The sequence below is a fragment of the Sorex fumeus genome, unplaced genomic scaffold, assembly GCF_029834395.1.
Source record: "Sorex fumeus unplaced genomic scaffold, SorFum_2.1 ptg000008l, whole genome shotgun sequence".
NCBI classification, from domain to species: Eukaryota; Metazoa; Chordata; class Mammalia; order Eulipotyphla; family Soricidae; genus Sorex; species Sorex fumeus.
Genome location: NW_026606065.1, coordinates 5,081,532 through 5,101,436, shown reverse-complemented (window position 1 = coordinate 5,101,436; position 19,905 = coordinate 5,081,532). Strand labels below are relative to the sequence as shown.

The 19,905-nt window shown below is 40.9% G+C and overlaps 1 protein-coding gene across 2 annotated transcripts in view; it reads left to right on the top strand.

Moving 5' to 3' along the window:
- The window catches only part of BCKDHB (branched chain keto acid dehydrogenase E1 subunit beta), a 426,555-nt gene that overhangs the window by 333,536 nt on the left and 73,114 nt on the right, over nt 1-19,905 (top strand). The gene's annotated exons all lie outside the window — the stretch shown is intronic.

The following is a 19,905-nucleotide window of genomic DNA, read 5'->3' as shown; positions in this document are numbered from 1 at the left end:
TCAACAGAAATAATTCAAAATCAGCTGTGTACATCTTTTTGATTATTACTAACTTACTGGATTCTGCTGCTGCTAAATAAAATTCACTGGGGGAATTTGTTATATAAATATTTAAAAACCAATATAAATAGAAAATGTGAATTGAAATAAGAATATATGTTCCATTTTATGCCATAACAATAACTAATACCATAGAGTGTTTATTGCCATGCGAGGCATCATGTTTAGAACTTTATGTACATTATTTCACTGAACCATCTTACCAGTGCTCCTTGGTGACTGATACTGCTCCATCCGTGTTACAGATAAAGAATATGAGGCCCAGGGTAAGTAACTTCCCCATCTTCACATAACTGCTGAGCAATAGAGCTGCAGGGTGATCCAAATCACCCATGTTCCAAGTTGGGTGGCATTTGAAAAAAACAGAATTCCCTTGTGACAACACGGGGTGGAGTTTCTTGTTGATAGTAAATGGAGCAGCAAATTGAACGGTTTCTGGAGAAATTAAAATCTACACAATGCTATTGCCTAGTTATTTTTGTAATTAGCGTTTGGTGACTAAGACTGTGTCATGAATTGAATCTGGTTATAAAAGAATTAGGGAAGTCCCTCATTCTTTATTCACTTGCTTGGTGGCTCCATTCAGTTCATCTTCCATGATCAGTCATAAAACCACATTTTGACATGGTTATAGCTCACAAATTATTAGAACAAATTTTCTGATCTTAACAAATTCTTGAGGCTAGTAGAAACCGAGAGGAACAAATAAGTAAATTGTTTCTCAAGAGCATCAGATGAACTGAAGCCAAAGTACAGCTGTGTACGTTACAAAAAACTAGGGTGATATTATCGTCTTAGATGGTTCCTTTTCCATAAAAATGTGATGTTAATAACACTAAGCTTAATTCTTTTGAAATGTTTGCAAAGGCAAAGTACATATAAATCTAAGATATATCAAAAGAATATATGAGTTTCCCTCCCCGCCCCGACCAGAGCTCTGGCAGCCGAAGACCTCCAGAACCAGCCACCACCATGCTGAGACCACTCTCCACACGCATGAAGGTGCCGGCAGAGGAACAAAGGCATGCGGGTCCCGGGGCTGAGATCTCCAAGCCTGCTTGGATCGGGGCTGAGCATCCTCCGCCCAGATCCTCCAAATTCCAGTAGGCGGGGGTCACACTCACCAACTGGCCCCCTAGCGCCATGTAATCCCATCAACGGCCAAGACCCAGAGACTATAAAACCCAGATCCCGGAACTGCGCGGCCGCATTTGTGGCCATGCAACATCTTATCTCATTCTTACTTTGGACAAACCCGGCAGGTTACCGAATGTGACCTGCCCACACGGCAGAGTCTGGCAAACTCCCCGTGGCGTACCCAATATGCCAAATACCAGTAACAATGATGGGTCTCATTCTCCTAAGCCTGAAAGAGCCTTGAATATGGCACTTGTTAAAAATCTCAGGGCTAGGACGAAAGAGACTTTACTGGGGCCTGCTCGAGGCAATCGACGAATAACTGGATGGTCGTGATCGTGATCATAAGAATAATAGCCACTACTGTTCACAATCGCCAAACTCTGAAAACAGCCCCAGTGCCCAAGAACAGTTGACTGGGTCAATAAACAATGGTACATATACACAATGGGATACTTTGCAGCCATAAGAAAAGATGCAGTTATAAAATTTGCTACTATGTGGACGAATATGGAGAGTATTATGCTGCGTGGGAGAGAGATAGTCATAGAATGATCTCTCTCTTATGTGGGATATAAAGAAGCATATAGGGAATGTAGGGGAATAAAAAATGCCCAAAAGCAATGGAATCAAAGAAAATGAGAACTGGTCTTTAATAGGAAGCTTGCCACCGAAGGTGGGTTTGGGGATAGGACCAGGAGGGGGACACTGCAACAATGGTGGAGGGGAATGGTCAATCTGGAGGAGAAGGAGTGAGTGCTGGAAGGTGGGAAAGTGTCATGCGAAACCATATCAATAATAGCATGACTTTCAAACAAGTTAGTATCTTTCAAACAAAGGAATTAACCAAATAAAGCAAAAACAAGCTTCTAGATGCTAAGTGTATGTCATGGTTACTGGAAGGGAAAGGTCAAGAGGGCTTGACCTTTCCCTTCCAGTAATAGAGGACTTATTATATGGTGAGATAGCATTGGATTTTTTTTTTGTAATTTTTATTAGTGAGACACCATGAAATACAGTTGTAGACTTACAAATTTTTGTCCATGGGTTTCAGTCATACAATGATCAAGTACCCATCCCTCCACCAGTGCCCATCCTCCACCACCACGGGTCCCAGTATCGCTCCCACCCCCCACCCCCTACCCCCCCTTCCCACCCTGCCTCTGTGGCAGGGCATTCCCTTTTGTTCTCTTTCATTTTGGGTGCTGTGGTTTGCAAAAGAGGCAAATGGAGCATTGGATTTTAATGGTTAACTGAATGTGGTTTGTACATACTTGGTTTGTAATGATGCAAACCTAAATGCTTCCTTATGAATTTCTTGTAGTCTAGTCTTCCTTCCTCTCTCTCTCTCTTCCTTCTTTCCCCTCATCTCTTGCTCCTGTCAGCTTTGTGATCATTACAGTTACCATCACTCTCTTTTCTGCCAGTTTTCTACTGACATCTACATTAGCACTTCAGTTGCAAGCAACAAAACTTTCTCAGGCATAGTTCATAAAGGATTCATCTCTTTGGAAGAACATCTTGTGGTTTTTTTAGGCTGAGCACAATCTGTTGGTGATGGGAGGTTGTGGGGGTGGGGGGGGGAGAATAACTACTTTATTACAGGGTAGAATAAAGGATATAGATGAACAACCAGAGGCAGTTATATCAGCACAAAGCATGGCAGAGTCGTCGGAGCAGGGTTCTGTCATTGGGGAGCTGGGTCCATTCAATATACATGAATATATTCACTCGCTTGTGATCTCTTTCAACCACAGACTACTTGGATTTTTATGGGTTCTTTCTCATGGAGCGCAGTTAATTTCAAATTCCATTTCCAGACCTCTTCCTAATCAGACAATGGTAGCTGGGTTGGCAATTCCTAGTTCTTAACTAAAACTTGGCTTGTCTGGTAACTAGTTTATCCAGGTTCCACCCAAAGTTGCTTTCCTACAGCACAGATGGTCCCAGACCCAGGAAATTGCATGGACTGCAAGAGTTCCTCTGTCAGAGGGTAGCACTGTAGCACAGTAGTACTGTCCTCCCATTGTTCACTGATTTGCTCATTGGGCACTAGTAACGTCTCCATTGTGAGACTTGTTGTTACTGTTTTTGACAAATTCAATACGCCATGGGGAGCTTGCCAGGCTCTGCCGTGTGGGCAGGATACTCTCGGTAGCTTGCCAGGCTCTCTAAGAGGGACTGAGGAACTGAACCCGGGTCGGCTATGTGCGAAGCAAATACCCTACCCTGTGCTCATTTTGAATACTCCAGCCAGATCTCGTCTGTCAGGGTTAAAGATCAAATATCAGAACAACAGATATTCTTAGTACCTCTAGGTTTTGGGATATCTGTGTTGGAAACCAGGACCAAAATTATATTTTTCTATGATTTCAGACCCCAAAGGCTTGCCATTTTGTAGTAAGCATATATGAATTTAGGAAAAATTTCCCCTCCTTTTGGGGGTCATCAGATTGGTAACAACTAACACGCCTATAATTTGAATCGATGGAGTTCAAAGTGATCAAAGGTGATTCACATTTACCCTTTTTCTTTGTGTCACATTTATATATGTCTCTCTCTATATATGCACATGTTTATATGTCAGTGTGTGTGTGCATATGTTTGTGAGTGTGTGTATATGTCAGCGTGTGTGTTTGTGAGTGTGTGAGTGTGTGTATGTGTGTATGTGAGAGTGTGTGTGTTGGGGGGGAGGGCAGGAAACTGATTTGAAGTAACAACATTGCTAAATTTTGGTAATGGTTTAAAAGAGTTTGACTTTGTATTTGGAAAGAAAACTGTTTTATGAGCCTTTCAAAGAAAGTGGCTCACCGGGTCAAATGCATGCTTTACATGGGTGAGGCTGGGTTCAGTCCCCAGTACCATATGATTTCTGGAGCACTGCCAGGAGCAGCTCTTGAGCACAGAATCTGGAGTACCTCTTGAGCACTACTGGGTGTAGCCTGTAAATCAAAACAAATAAAAAACAGCAAAAATTCCCCAAATGGTCTCATCGTAGGTTTTCCTGGATTCCACTCAGTAGCACTTTTCTCTGCTGGTATTTAGGTAGCGCTTTACTTTTACTTCTGTCGTATTTCCTAAATTGGATACACAGTGTTGACCTAACTTTTCAGACCGGAGATATAATTATTAATACAATTAGTTATCATTTCGTTGTTTCATAGTACCTGTGGGTTTATTTTTGGACAGCAGTGTGGTTCAAGACAGGGACTTCCAATTAGACAATTACTGGGTAAAAGGAGAGGATGTTTTCCAGTTTATATGCTGGTAGTGGATGATTTTTGTCTGAAACGCAGTAATTTCTGGATATAATTTTATAGTTGCTTGCAAATATGAGTGCTTAATAAGGACAATCTGTTCTTGTGGATAGAATATATATATTTATATTTTGCTTATAAAAATATATATATTGCTTTTTGGGTCACAAATATATATATTTAATATATATTATATATATTTATATTTTTCTTAAAAATATATAAAAATATATATATATTTTGCTTTTTTGGGTCACACCCGGCAATGCACAGGGGTTACTTCTGACTCTGCACTCAGGAACTACTCTTGCTGGTGGTCAGGGGACCATATGGGATGCTGGGAATCGATCCCGGGTCGGCCTCGTGCAAGGCAAATGCCCGACCCCTGGAGCTATGGCTCCAGCCCCTTGTGGGTAGAATCCTAAGAATGGAAATTAGAGAAAAAGTGTTTGTTGGTTGTGAGGGGAGGAGGGACTGTTACAGGCCTAGGTGATTGGGTGAAGGTGGTTAAAAGTACAGATGTTCAGTTCTTAGGTGACTCAATGCTAGGAGTGTAATGTGCAATAATATCATGATTCAAGTTGACACTGTTGTATTTTGTAATTTGAGAGTACCTTTGTAAATGCTCTCAATATCGTAATCCTATGAGGTAGTGATTGTATTGACTTTGCAATGTACCCAAACATGAAATTATTATATAACTTAAACTTATCCAGTGTTGTATGCCAATTATGCCTCCGTAAGATCAGGGTAAGAAGGATAACATTTTCTATTAGAGTTAAGGTTTCCTTAGAGTAAGGTATGAGATTACTTTTAAAAGGAAAAAAAAATCATAGTGATCAAAGTGCCACAAAAAAATGAGATTTTGGAGGCTGAGAGATGGTACAGCAGGGAAGGTGCTTGCTTTGCAGGCGATCAACTTGGGTTGGATCCCAGCACCCCATATGGTCCTCCGAGCCCCATCAGAAATGATCCCTGAGTGTAGAGCCAGGAGTAAGCCCTGAGCACTATAAGGTGTGGTCACAAAACAAGTTATCAGAAAACAAGTGAGCTTATTGACAAGATTCTATGTATTGAGGCACCAAGGTGTGTAGTAAAAAAACACACACACACAAAACAAAAAAACACAAGTTCCTCCTGCACTAGGACTTAAATCAGATTGTGCTGATAGACTATTTTTGTTTTAGAACCCTAGTTTTTCTCTTGTCTTCAATTTCTGTTTTCATACAGATACCTACATGCCCACTCTGGAAATGTCTGCTTACATATGCTTATATAAACTTTTTTATATAACATGTAATATTTATGTATAATTTTTATAACAAAATCATTTATATTTATAACATAATATCTTTACATTATATTTATAACATAATATCTTCTAGGGAGAAGTTCACAAATATTTTTAACTTGACCAGTAATTTAGGAAATTATATATAAAAGTGCATATTTTCATGAGTTTCCATCTTCAAATATTCTGCACTATGGATTGCAAATTTTCCACCTCATGTTCTGGATTTATACCAGGTCTGTCTTCTCCTTTAGTCTGTTCGCACTTTTTTTTTTTTCTTATTTGACTGAAGCAAAGTGAAACAGTGACTTTTTGAGACATTGCTAGCTTTCACTTGAAAGTTCCAAAGCTTTTTTTTTCCACATTATATTTTTTTTCAATTGAATCACCATGAGATACAGTTACAAAGCTTTCATGTTTGAGATTCAGCCAGACAATGACCAAACACCCATCCTTCCACCAGTACACACTTTCCACCACGAGTGTCCACTCCTTAATCCCAGTCCTCACCTTGCCTCTGTGGCAGACAATTTCCCCAATACTCTCTCTTTACTTTTGGACATTATATTTTGCTCGAATTTTCCCACCACCATTCAAGCCTGCCTGCCAGGGGCAGATGTTAGATCATTTATTGTCCATTGACATTTTGAATATCTTGGGTGCCGTGGCCATGTGCTTCTGGAATCCTAGATTGTACATGGTTGGGTTCCAGAGACATTTCTGTAGGGCACTAATCCATTATGGGATTCAATTGGGCATCACTGGGCCCGGGCTGTTGGTGTGCTAAGATGGCACCCAGAGGTACATTGTGGGGGTGACAGTCACGCCCATGAGAGGGTGGGAGCTGGGGAGGGACAGCCCAGTGCCTCTGCTGCCATGCGGCGTGGAGATTTAGTCCTGGAACCTGTGTACCTGAGCCTTGCTTGTGGAAGCTCTTGGTCACCAGGATTCCATCTGGAGTAGGTGGAGAGAGTGTACCTGCTCCATCTGGGGTGCCCCAGTGAAATTGGCTCGGTATGGGGCCCCGGAGAGATCTCCAGCTCTGCGGTGTCTTCCAAGACTCACTGCTGAGTTTCTGGACTAGGGTTGTAGGTGCGCTAAGATAGTGCCCGGAGGCACATTGTGGGGGTGACAGCCAGGTCGATGTGCGGGCAGGGAGCTGGGGAAGGACAGCCCGACACCAGTTAGTCCTGGAACCCACATACCTGGGTCTTGCTGTGGAAGCTCTTGGAAGTTCCAAAGTTTTTAAAGACAAGCGACAAAGTTCTGCTTTTGCCACCCCTTGGTTAGCTTTTCAGAGTGGAGAGTAGGAAAAGAAGTCACCAACTAAGCTAATGATGAATATTTTCTGGTTTTTTGAGCTTGCAGGGACTATAACACTTAGTTACCTAACTGAGGTAAAACCAGTTCGGCTCTGATTACAAATAAAGGGCATGGGAGTGTGGTGAATGCTTCCTTTTTTTTTTTTTTTTAAAGAAAGATACAGGATAAAATATTCAATAGAATTTTATCATTTCTTAAAAAAATTAAAGATATTCTTTCATCACTAAACTATAATTGTGTAGAATACAAGGTTTTGAGGAAGCAAACCATGATTGCTGCCTTTTTCCTGCCTTTTCATGTATATCATACCTTGTTCCTGGGGTGGGTGTGATAAATCAGGGTCTCAAAGTCCATGGAAGCGGATCAAGAGGCAGGCTGGGTGGATGGCTCTGAGCCTCTTCCAAGCACTTAGGGGGATGGGGACTTACCTTATTCCCAGTCCAGGTATCCTGACATGGGCTATTGCTTAAGCTGTTTTTCTGGTAAGAGGAATAGACAATGCAGTGAGTGGTAACATTTATTCCATGAATACAAGAGCTGAAAAAGCAGTCATGTTTTAAGCACTAGTCCATATTTTTTGTTTGTTTGGGGGGGGGAGTCACATCCAGAGGTATTCAGAGGGTGCTTTCAGCTTAGTGCCTTGGAGAGCATTAGTGCATTCTGTCTTTGAAGAGTTCATGTTAATGCATGAAGATATAAACCATAGTTTTTATCTTCGTACTATGATTTTGGGTCCTCATTCTCTTTCAAATTCTTTCCTAGAACTATCTCTCAAGTTGGACTTAATTACATGGGTTCATTCTATGGAATAATACATATTGTTATTAGTCTACTATATATTCACATGTAGTTTTTCTCATAGGGCTTTAAGCTATCTTGGGGCAATATCTCTGGTTAAGGAGACTGAGAATGAACAGTGCTTTGCATTGCATTGGGTTAGGTTTTTGGGCTGGAGTGATAGCACAGCGAGTAGGGCGTTTGCCTCGCACGTGGCTGACACGGCCAACCCGGGTTTGATTTCCTCCACCCTTCTTGGAGAGCCTGGCAAGCTACCGAGAGTATCTCGCCCACATGGCAAAGCCTGGCAAGCTACCCGTGATGTATTCCATTTGCCAAACACAGTAACAACAAGTCTCAAAATGGAGATGTTACTGGGCCCGCTCGAGCAAATCGATGAACAACGGGAGGACAGTGACAGTGACAGTGGCTTAGGTTTTTAACCTTGTATAGGCCAGATCCTTTTGTTCTCAGCAGCTTTTCTTTGTATCCTGATCATAATTGCAATAAGTGGTAGGTACATGAAAATATGGTAGTTAGAGCAACTTTGATAGTTCTGCTTTATCTCCTAGTTTTGGCTTTGCCTCGGGACTGAGTCAGGAGGTGACACTGAGTATAATGACATACGTTTTATTGATGTTTCTGTATGTTATTTGAAGTTGTTTCGACTTGTGGTTATATGAGTTATACATACAAAGTTTTTTTTTTGCTCATTTAAGCCCCATAAGAAAAATATACAAATGAGTTTTGAGAATTTTGGCGTAAAGGAAGTTAAATTGAACATTCTTCAAGTTTAGAAACATTGGACAAGGGTTTCTGTGGGTGAACTCTGCAAAGTACTGATTTGGATGATGGGTCCTGGGAAAGCACGCGGCTCTCTGAGACTCCTGCCTCCCGGGTGCCCATCAGTTCCTCCACAGCTGCCCACCGCTAAAACTGGTAGTGATGTGTGGTGGTCTGTACTTGCGTGCTTTGAACTCAGTGAATCCACTAGAGCGAGATGCTTGCCTTGGAAAGCACATAATTCAAGTGAGGTTCAATTTTGATTTGACCTGATGAGATTTATTTGACTCTAAAAGTTTGTAATGCTCACATTTACTGGACCTATTCTTCTAAGACCAATTTTGTGGTATTTATGATAGGTTGCTTTCGGGGGGTGGGAGTGATGGTTTTAACTAGCATCAAATATCAAATATCCTATTTAATGAGCCGCATCTGGTGGTCAGAAATGTCACTTCTAATTGTTCAATATGGAAAAAGTGGTTTTCACAGCAACCTTAGAAGTAGAATAGTAAAGATGAATACGAACTCAAGGATTTGAATTAACTTAATTTAAGCCTCAGAGATGATAAATAGAAGACAAGGCAGCTTTTGCTTCAATCTGAATCTTTCTAAGCCTGCTCTTCCTCCGGGATACCCGTGCATTTATATTATTTATATTGTTTTCGTTTCAAAACCAGTATTCGTTCCTAATAGATGGGAACATGTGGTAAGATGTGACATTTAAGAATTGAAGTTCTCTTTAAAATTCTTCACGCAAAAGTCTTTATTTTTCAGATCTGGTTTTGTTGGTTTCTTAAAAATCGGGTTTCTTAGTAGTTCAGCATGGAAAGTAATATGTGTATGTTTATTAATATTCTTAAGTTCAAATCTTGATTTTATCAGTATTCTTAAGTTCCTTGCTTAATTTTATTCAAAGCACTGCCTTTGACTTTTTTCACATTGGATTCTTAAAGGCCGCACTGATTGATAACTTACAGATTTATGTCTCACACGTCTTTTTGCAGCCACGATCTTCCTCCCACTACCTTATTTAATGATAGGGTAACTTGCTTAACTTGTTGCTCTGGGCCAGCTGCAATATTATGGTTTCAGTGTCAGTCAGGCAGAGCCAGCATGTTCTGATTTCAGGATTCTGGTTGGCTGCCTGCTGGAAAGTGATAGGCTCTGATACCTTAAAGCATTGGGACTAGGGAGCAATAATCTAACAGGCAGGTTAATATTACACACATGGAGGTTTCCTGGTTTCATTTAATGCTGTGGTTCTAAAAACATGAGCTTTAAATCATATGGATTAAAAAGTGTGGAAAAAGGTACATGTATATAAATGTAAGTACACATACTTTATTATAAGTCATGTTTTATAATAGATATGAGATGATTATTTTCCTTTATTTATACTTTTTCAGGCCTTGAAATAAAAGCACAGTGATGTGTTTCCTTTATTAAAGTAAAGGAGAAATGTCACCCCATCCTGAAATCAATTGGGTTCATGTTTAAAGGAGTTCAGTTTTCTAGCCATCATGTAACTAAATTTTTATTCATGTCACTAATCATTTGAGCTTGATCTGTAGATGTGATAAACACAAAGATTAATATGCTAATGGAAGTGTATGCAAAATGATCAGAAAGATCTGACAAAGGATATACAATGCCAGAACAATTAAGATTTTTTTTCAGTAGATAATGTGGTGAAAAGGAAAAAAAAAATACCTCCAGGGAATTTGATTTCTCCAAACCTGGAATTCTTACTAATGACAAAAATATGGCCTAGATCAAATGTATTATGTACACACTATCAATTAGATAAAGCAAATTTAGTTTATTTTCAGCCGCAACTGAGAGATAAAATTAAATTAGGTGGTTGACATCACTACTATGTCTATCAGAAACTTAACTGACGTATTTACAGTCACTGGAATGTTCATCAGTAAACTGTGTAGAGAAGGAACATTGTAAAAATGGGAATATAAATTGGTTATCAGTATGCTAGACTGAAACCAAACTGATGCTCTGTAGGCACGCTTTGAAAGACAAGTACAAAACCAAGTTAGGTTATGATTCCATAACTATAACACCAAAGATCTGATTGGTTTTAAAATCTAATTAAACTACATCAAAATTTCAGAAACTTCTACACTTCCATCTATAATGCTAAGAGAATGAAAAGATCATTTACAAATTGGGAGAAAATGTTTGTAACCCAGTAATATCTCCATTGTGAGACTTGTTACAGTTTTTGGCATATCGAATATGTCATGGGTAGCTTGCCAAGCTTTGCCGTGCAGGTGAGATACTCTTGGTAGCTTGCTGGGCTCTCCAAGAGGGGTGGAGGAATCGAACTTGGGTCATCGGTGTCGGCCTCATGCAAGGCAAATGCCTTACCTGCTGTGCTATCGCTCCAGCCGTCATAACTATGTTTGGTTAGTTGGTAAGAGTGCTTCTTTGTAGCCTATGTGAGACCCTGGGTTTGATTCCCAACATCACACGACTCCCATGTACTGCCAAGATTGGCCCTCATAACAATGAAAATAATTAGCTAATTTTTAAAAGTACACATTTTAAAATCTAGCACCGGGCAGAACGTCCTGACGCCGCACCAGGCTGTCTTTAGTGGGGCAACTTGGAGGGGGACGGGTTGAGTTTCCCTCCCTGCCCCATGAAGAACCTGGCAGCCAAAACCCTCCAGAACTCAACCTCAGCCATGCTCATGGCCACTCGCCACAAGCTTGGATGAGCCTCACCTATGAGGGAACCTGCAGAAAAACTCAGGTTTCGGGACCCGTGACAGATCTCCAAGCTCGCTCGGAACAGGACTGGGCCTCCTCCCCCACAGCTTCCCAGTTTTCCAGTAGCTTGTCAGTCATACCCACAAACTCCCCCCACCCCCCATATAATTTCATCAACGGCCAAGATCCAGAGACTATGAAATAAAGCTCCCGGAAGAGAGCCACACAGAATGGCTGCACGACCTCCTATGCTGTAGTTCACGGATGCACCAGAAGCGCCCTTCGATAGCTCAGCTGGTAGAGCGGAAGACTGTAGACAGCAGTACATAGAACAAAGACCCTAATTTTTTAGGATCCTATTTTTCAAAGCTTGAAGGAACAGAATAAGAAAAGAAATAAATCATTTTTGGGGGAATGCTATTCATTTATTTAGTTATCACCATTGTTTGCTTTACCTTTTATAGTCTAAAATGAGTGCAATTATCCAGTAATTATCTTTCACTTTTTTGGTTAGTTTTGTTTTGGGGCCATAGTTAGCATTTCCTAGAGGTTACGCCTGGCTCTGTGCTCCTTGTGGTACTCAGGGAATCAAATGGGAAGGTGGGTATCAAATCTGGGTTGGCCACTTGCAAAGCAAGTGTTCTACCCACAGTGCTATTGTTCTGGCACTCTATTACTTAATTTTTTTTTTAATTCACTCTGACTTACAAAGTCGTTGATAGTAGAGTTCTTTCAGGCAGAAAATGTTCCAATACCAACCCTACCACCACTATCCTCTTCCTTTCACCAGCATATCCATGTTCCCTCCCACCCCCAGCCTACTCCCTTGACAGGCATATAACACATTTATTTCACATGACTGACTCCAATAAAACTTAAAGGAATGGCAAATAAAATGATCAGAAAATAGGTAATAAAAGTCAGTGTGTGATGACTGATTGCTCTATGTTTTAACCTTTCTTAATCTAGTATAGGATAACTATATGCACCATTAGGGATTGCCATAATCAGTGCCACATGTTAGGGGAGTTTGTCCTGTCCTTTCAAGAAGCTCTTTTACTGTTTTTGGAGAACCGGTTTGAAGGCTATGAAATCCCTAAGCTGTTGCTTGTCCATGAAGCTCTGTATCATTTCTTCAAATCTGTAATAATCTAGCTGATAGAATATTCTTGCTGAAGTTTTATTTCATTGAGTTCCTGTACTATATTTTTCCATACTTTCTGGCTCCAAGAGTCTCATTCTATAGATCTGCTCTGAGTCTTAGGGGCTTTCCTTTGTAGAAAGTTACCTTTTTTTTTTTTTTTTTTTTTTTTTGCTTTTTGGCTCATACCCAGCAATGCTCAGGGGTTACTCCTGGCTCTGCACTCAGGAATTACTGCTGGTGGTGCTTGGGGCACCATATGGGATGCTGAGAATCAAACCCAGGTCAGCTGCGTGCAAGGCAAATGCCCTACCCACTGTACTATCATTCCAGCCCTGAAAGTTCCTTTTTTGATCTTAATGCTTGTGATAGTCTGTCTTTGTCGTTGACTTTTGTCATTTTGGGTACTGTGTGCCTTGGAGTTTCCCTAGTTGAGTCTGTTTTCTCAGGGCCTCCTCGATCTCAGTGCCTGTATTGAACTTTGGGAATTTCTTATTGGTGATTTCTTTAACTATTGTTTCTTCATCACATTTGCCTTCCTGTCTGTCAGAGAGTCCGCTAATTCTTGTATTGTTCCTCTTGAACTCATCCCATGATTCTCTGATTTGCTGTTCATTTCTTTCCAGACAATTTTCCACCATCTGCTATTTCTTCATGGTTTCCTCCTTCTCATCTTAGAACTCCTTGATCCTTTACTCAGCTGCTGTTAATATACTGTTCAGAGCTGCTGCTGCTTCTCTCTCTCTCTATATATATATATAGAGAGAGAGATAATATATATATTTTTATATGTATATCACCTGCCATGATTTTTATTTTAATCATTTCTGATTGTAGTAGTTTTTCATTTCGACTCACACTTTCTTGTGTTTTGCTGACTAACGAGGCTATTGTTTCTTTGAACTCATTGATCATCCTCATCATGGTGTCACTTAAGACATTGTCTCAGAATTTACTGAGCTAGTTGCTGTTTGTGTCTGGTATAGTGTTTTCACTCATTGAACTTGGTTGGCTTTTATGTGTTTTCCCCATTGGTTTTCTAGTATCCTTAATGTGGTGAGTCTTTATAGTTATATCCTGGAAAATGCTGAGGGATTAGGCCAGGGGTTGCTTTCTTTTCTCTGCTTGTCCTCACAGTGACTGGAAGCATAGCTGTGAGCAGATGTAGTTTGTTGAGTAGATCTATCTCGAGGCCCCACACTGCAGGAGTTGTGATGTGGGCCCTTAATGTGGCACTGGGGGGGTGCAGAGCCTGTTGAGGCCCACCCAGGAGGGAGGGGTTCTGTCTTCTATTCTGGAATAGACTCAGTAATGTCAGCCAGTGCCAAGTCTCACCTGGGCTGGTAGAGAAGCAAGCAAAAGGGCAGGCAATTATTTTTCTTTAAGACCGTAATTTGTGTGCTATTTCTTATAAGTTTCTATGGGCTGTAGGTAGTCAAAATCGCAAAATCCCTATGTGATTTTCTAACTTTGGGGGAAATAAGCATAGCATGAATAATCACCATCAGAACTACAGGGTCAGTATAACCTAAATTGAAATCGTTGAAGCTTATATACTTAAATCAGTTTGTCTTTAGTAAAGGCGTAGGCCTAATTTGACCCTAGTTTGGTTGGTAAATGAGTAGAGAGGTACTAAGTGGGGGGATGGTAATCTCCACAAGAATGGTTGGCTGGAGGCAGAGAGGGTGAAGTGACAAATATGTTTCTTCCTGATCCTGTACCCTGGCTCTGAGGAGAACCACATGGTTTGCCTCTTTGGACTTGGAGACCTTTGGACTTTTCAGCCCATCTTCAGTGTCATCCCTGAACTGAACCTGATCATTTTCTTGGTGCTACCTTCATGTTCTTTCTCAGCTTTGAAACGTTAGCAGTGGTTTCTTTTCTTCCACTTTCTACCCTGCTCCTTGGGACTGAGACAGACGGCTTTGGATGTCTTGCTCCTTGCCGCTGGCCTCACCTACCTCCCACTGTTGTTAGTGAAAAATTAGCAGTTGACTTTGTCAAAAACTGCTGCTGCTGTTATGCATGTGAGTAGGAGTGGGGTTGAGGGTGGATAATGGAAAGTTCTGTGTAGCCCTTTTTATGTAAGAGAACATTGTAGAAAAGTTTTTTTTTTAATCACATCCTTCAAACCTTTCATCAATATGCATTTCACGTGTCCCAGCTATCCTTGTTATAATGTCTCTTCATTGAAATATAAATGACCAACTGGTGTGCACATACAAGATGGCGGGCTCCTGCTGAGGACTGGCAGGTCACATCAGAGCAGTAGGACAGTCTATATTTTTTTACTTTTTTTTTGTTTGTTTTGTGACCATACTGATGGTGCTCCGGAATCACTCCCGGAGAAGCTCAGGGAAACTTACGGTGCCAGGGCCTGAGCCAGGATCAGCCACTTGCAAGGCGATTGCCCTACCCATGGTCCTATCACTCGAGCCCCTATTTCCTTTACAGTTAAATGGTCAAATGTAATTGTCTACTTATGATGTCATTTCGGAAATTGCAACAGGACTACTGAAAACTTAGAGTTACACATGATTTTGGAGAGCCTGTTGTTTTTCTGGGTTTTAGAAACGTGTGGTGAAGAAATGGCTCAAATGTCTTTCTTTTGAAATACTGGGTCTGCGCTGCTAAATGTAATATTCAATGAAATAGATGTTTATGCTGGTAAATATCCGCAAAATGTTTGGGAGGGCCAGAATGGAAGGCTGCCTAATTCAGTGTATAATTTTGTGGGTACAGATAACATGGCAGAAAGCACATCTTGACATCTGAACGAAAAGTATTGCTTCGCCTGAAAGATGTTCCTTTAAAGTATAGGTTGCAAATCCTTGGAACAGAATTCGGCCTGAAGACTTATTTTGCTTGGCTTTCATGATTTGCAAAAGAAGGGAAAAGGAAAAGGCAGTTTGCCCGCCTAAGCCAGAGACTGTTTTCTGCTTGTCTTCGGTTCTGGCCTCCTTAGTATTCCTACAGTTGTCACGTTACTTTCCTTGGCCCTGAATTGTTTGTTTTGTGTCCTTTGCTTAAAGGGAAAGTCCTTGTAGGGAGTCTCTGATCTTTGTGCCTCATCCATTAAATTTCTGTCAGACCGGGAAGAAGAAACCCCCTTCTTGATTCTCCTCCTTGCTGCTGGTTCCAGTTTTCTATTCAGATAAAGGAAAATAGAAAATGGAAGAAGCAGATGAAGGGCCGTTCGCATCTTTGGCTGGGGTTAGGTCCAAGGGCTCCCTGGGGGTCAGAAACCCAAGGAAAGCTTCTCCGCTGTGCACAGCCAGGGGAGGAAAAGGGCCCTCTTGAGTGAAAGAAGAGATACCTTGCTCTCTTTTCTCCTCGCTTCCTGGCCACTTACTTCCCCATATATTTCTGACTTGCAGTTGAGGCCAATTTCTCCATACGCATCTCTTTAGGACATAGTTTTGAAGTCTGCTGAATAGGGAAATTTTCGACATCTAGCAGGGACTCTAGGGCCAGATGCTTAGATACTTCTGTCTGTGACAACTGACATTGCAATTTTACGGCTTAGTGTGGATTTTGGTTTCCAGGGGAGACTCCTAGGTCTTTTCTGTAGTATTTCGTCTGAGCCCACAATCTCTTTGATGCATCCCTTTCTCTTTATTCTCTTGAGAAGACACTGCCATTGCCTAACTTTTTCCTTTGGATCTTGAGCAGATCATTCTCAGAGCCCTGCTTTTCCATCGAATAATCATGACAATTTTCTGTGTGCTTCCTCCCCACCCCCCTTTAATAGACTCTACGATTTGCTCCATTTTTCTTCTTTTACTCATCTTTGAACAGGGCGAAAGAATCCTGCTCAGGCTTTTTGCTCGACGAGCAGGGTGGGATCTCTTTGATTCTTCTCGTCTCTGTTCTGTCTGGGCGACTACTCATGTTGCTGACCAGGCTGCCCCCAGCTTCCCCAGCCAGGGCTGAAGCCCCCCTGAGTAGGTCAGTGCTGCTCCTCCACCGAAGCCCTGTCCTGGCTTGTCTGCCATCTGAATTAGGAACTGTGGACTCCAGGGTTTGCAGAACTCAGGCAGAGATGAAACAAAATTATTGAAGTTCTTTTAGTTTTAGGGAGTATGCAACATTATGGTAGCTATGGAAAGTGTTGAAAGGCAGTATTTGTTGGGGAGAGAGTGAAAAGCCCTGGAATGCATACTTTGGATGCTGGAATACCAGATTCCATCCCTAGAACCCCAAACACTGTCTTCAGTGACCTCCAATTACCTTGGGAGCAGGACTTGAGCACCTCCCTAAACATAAAATAAAAGACAAAATCTAAAGAGAGTTCCTTCCTCCAGAGAAGGTGGACAGAGGGCCCTGGGGCCACTGGCTCCCAGCAGTGCTCCACTCTCTGGACCACCCAGGTCACACCCAGCCACACTCGGCTAGGGATCTAACCGAACATGAAGGCATAATAGTCATATGCTCTGTCTGGAGCAGTGTCCCTAGCCCTTAAAGGCAACATTTCTAAAGTACTTTACCGCTTAAAACAGAATTTTCCCTCGAGCAATTGGTCTTTGCGTCTAGTGTAAAGGTTATCAAGCAGTGTTTCTTAAAACTTTTGAAGTCTTGATGCAGTTGAGAAACACAGACACACAGTTATTTTAATGGAAGTTGCCAGGACTTTATATTATTCGAATTATCTTTTGAGAATCAGTCTTAGAATTAAAGTTACTCATTCTGAGGGTCTGAATACTTGGTAGCTTTTGCTATATTTCCAAAATATTTCTCACAAGATTTATTCCAGTTCACATTGCCATGAGCAGTGTAATAAAGATGTTGCTCTACCCTTACTAGAATTAAAATTTAAGTTACTTTGTGACTGTAGTGAACGGAGTATCATTTTATCCTTATCTTAAGGCTCATTAAGGACAAATTATTATAATTATAGAACATTGTATTTCCTGTTATAGATTTTAGACATTTTACTTAAAAATGATATATCAAAATCACCTATCCTTATGATCATGACGATCATGACCATCCTGTTGTTCATCGATTGCCTCGAGCAGGCCCCAGTAACGTCTCCTTCGTCCTAGCCCTGAGATTTTTAAAAAAGTGCCATATTCAAGGCTCTTTCAGGGTTAGGAGAATGAGACCCATCATTGTTACTGGTATTTGGCATATTGGGTACACCACGGGGAGTTTGCCAGACTCTGCCATGTGGGCAGGTTACATTTGGTAGCTTACCAGTTTGTCCAAAGTAGGAATGAGATGATAAGATGTCGCAAATGCTGGGTTTTATCGTCTTTGAGTCTTGGCCGTTGATGGGATTATACGGTGCCAGGGGGCCAGTTGGTGGGTGTGACGCCCCCCCCTCCCCCCCCGCCTACTGGAATTTGGAGGATCTGGGTGGAGATCTCAGTTGGATCACTCCACAGTTTGTCATTCACCATTGATGTTATTTTAGATATGCCTCACTTTTTTTGTTTAAACAAATTCCTTGATTTATTTGTTTATTTTGATTGTTATTAGATCATACCTGACAATGCTCAGGGTAACTCCTGACTCTTGCACTCAGAAATCACTCCTGGTGGGCTCAGTGGACCATATTGTATGCTGGAGATTGAACCCAGGTTGGCCACATGCAAGGCAAATGCCAAACCTCCTGTATTATCACTCCGGCTCAAATATATGCCTCACTTTTTATGGTACAATGACTGCAATAATCTTATTCTATGTTAGTAATCCCTGTCAATAAAAAAAAATGGGAGAATAGAGAACTGTAAATCATTGGGAGCGAACTATTTGTATTTTTGTGGTTTTTAAAGGAAGAACGTCTTGTTTCCCTAACAAAAGGCATAAATCTAGACATAAATTTAGATATATGTGTATCCCCTGACCCTAAAAGAGCCTCCAGTGTGGCAGTGTTGCGAAAGATGAGTAAGGAGAGGCTGCTAAAACCTCAGGGCTGGGACGAATGGAGATGTTACTAGTGCCCGCTCGAGTAAATCAATGAACAATGGGATGATGGTAATACTGTGATACAGTGATAAATTTTAAAATATTGAATTATATTTCTATTGATTTTTTATGTATTTTTTGATAATGTCCCATTAGCAATAAATTTCAGGCCTATGATTTTTGACCTTGAGATTCTGGGTCTTGAATAATAATCAATGAATATTTTAAAGACAAATACTATTTCTGCTAAAGGGATTCTTGTACTGAAATCCATCTCTTTTTATGGGGGTAGGATGTTTAGATGGGTGGAATTTGATTTAGCTGAATGATGTCATTTTATATCTTTTATGACTTTGAATCCCTGCCTTTTATTTTTATTTTAATCAACAGGATCTATGATTTTACAATATGGCCAGTGCTAGGGATTCAGGAGTGCAGCATTACAAGATTGCTTCCTCCACCCAAGGGTACACTTCCTTCTGTCATGTGTCTTAGGGTACCCCCTCACCCCACTGCCTCAGCAACACCCCTGCCCACTTTCCCCGGCTATTTTATTGCCACTGTGTAAACTCAGTCTCTTAACCATTTCTTAGATTAGGTTGCTTTGAATCATCAGTTGTTCCCATGCCATGTGCCCCTCTCCCTCCCCGTGTGTGTGTGTGTGTGTGTGTGTGTGTGTGTGTGTGTGTTTCTACTGTGCCACGTATGAGACAAAATTTTGTATCTGACTCTCTCCTTCTGACTGATGTCACTCAGCATGATGGATACTCTCAAGTTCCACCCACAAAGCAGCAAAGTAATGATTTTATCTTATAGCTGAGTAGTACTCCATTGTGCAAATGTACCATCGTTTCTTTATTCAGTCATCTGTTCTTGAACTCTTGGGTTGTTTCCAGATGTGGCTGTTGTGAATAGTGATGCGATGAATGTAGGGGTGCAAAAGTCTTTTTTTATTTAGAGATTTTTGACCCCTTGATGTACATATTTAGAAGTTGAATTGCTGGGTCATGTGGAAAAATCCACCTCTTGTCTAGTAGCTCTCCCCCCATTATCTTGCTATTAATGAGTGTATGAGATACATGTGCCCTTTTTGCCTCAGTGCTATCTTAATTATACATAATAAAAGAATATAGTGACTGCTAAAAAAAGTTAACTCTTAACAATTTGAGTTATATCCATTCAAGAAAGACCCTAAAATTTTTAGATCATGGCCATGTATTATAAGCCACACATGATTTTTGTTTCATAATGGACCAAAAATTCATTTACTCCAACAGAGTTGGACCGGGCTTTAAAAAATAAAAGCATTTATCCATGGTGATGCAGAAGTGTAGCAGTGTTTATATTTTTGATCATTCCTCAGAGTAAAGTATTACCTTGGTAGACTACCAGCTGGCTTCAAGGAAAATTGTACCCTTGATACATGCTTAAAACAACAGTGTAAAATGTAACTGGCTGACAATCTGGGTTTTGGTTAGGGTCACTTTCTTATTATTCACG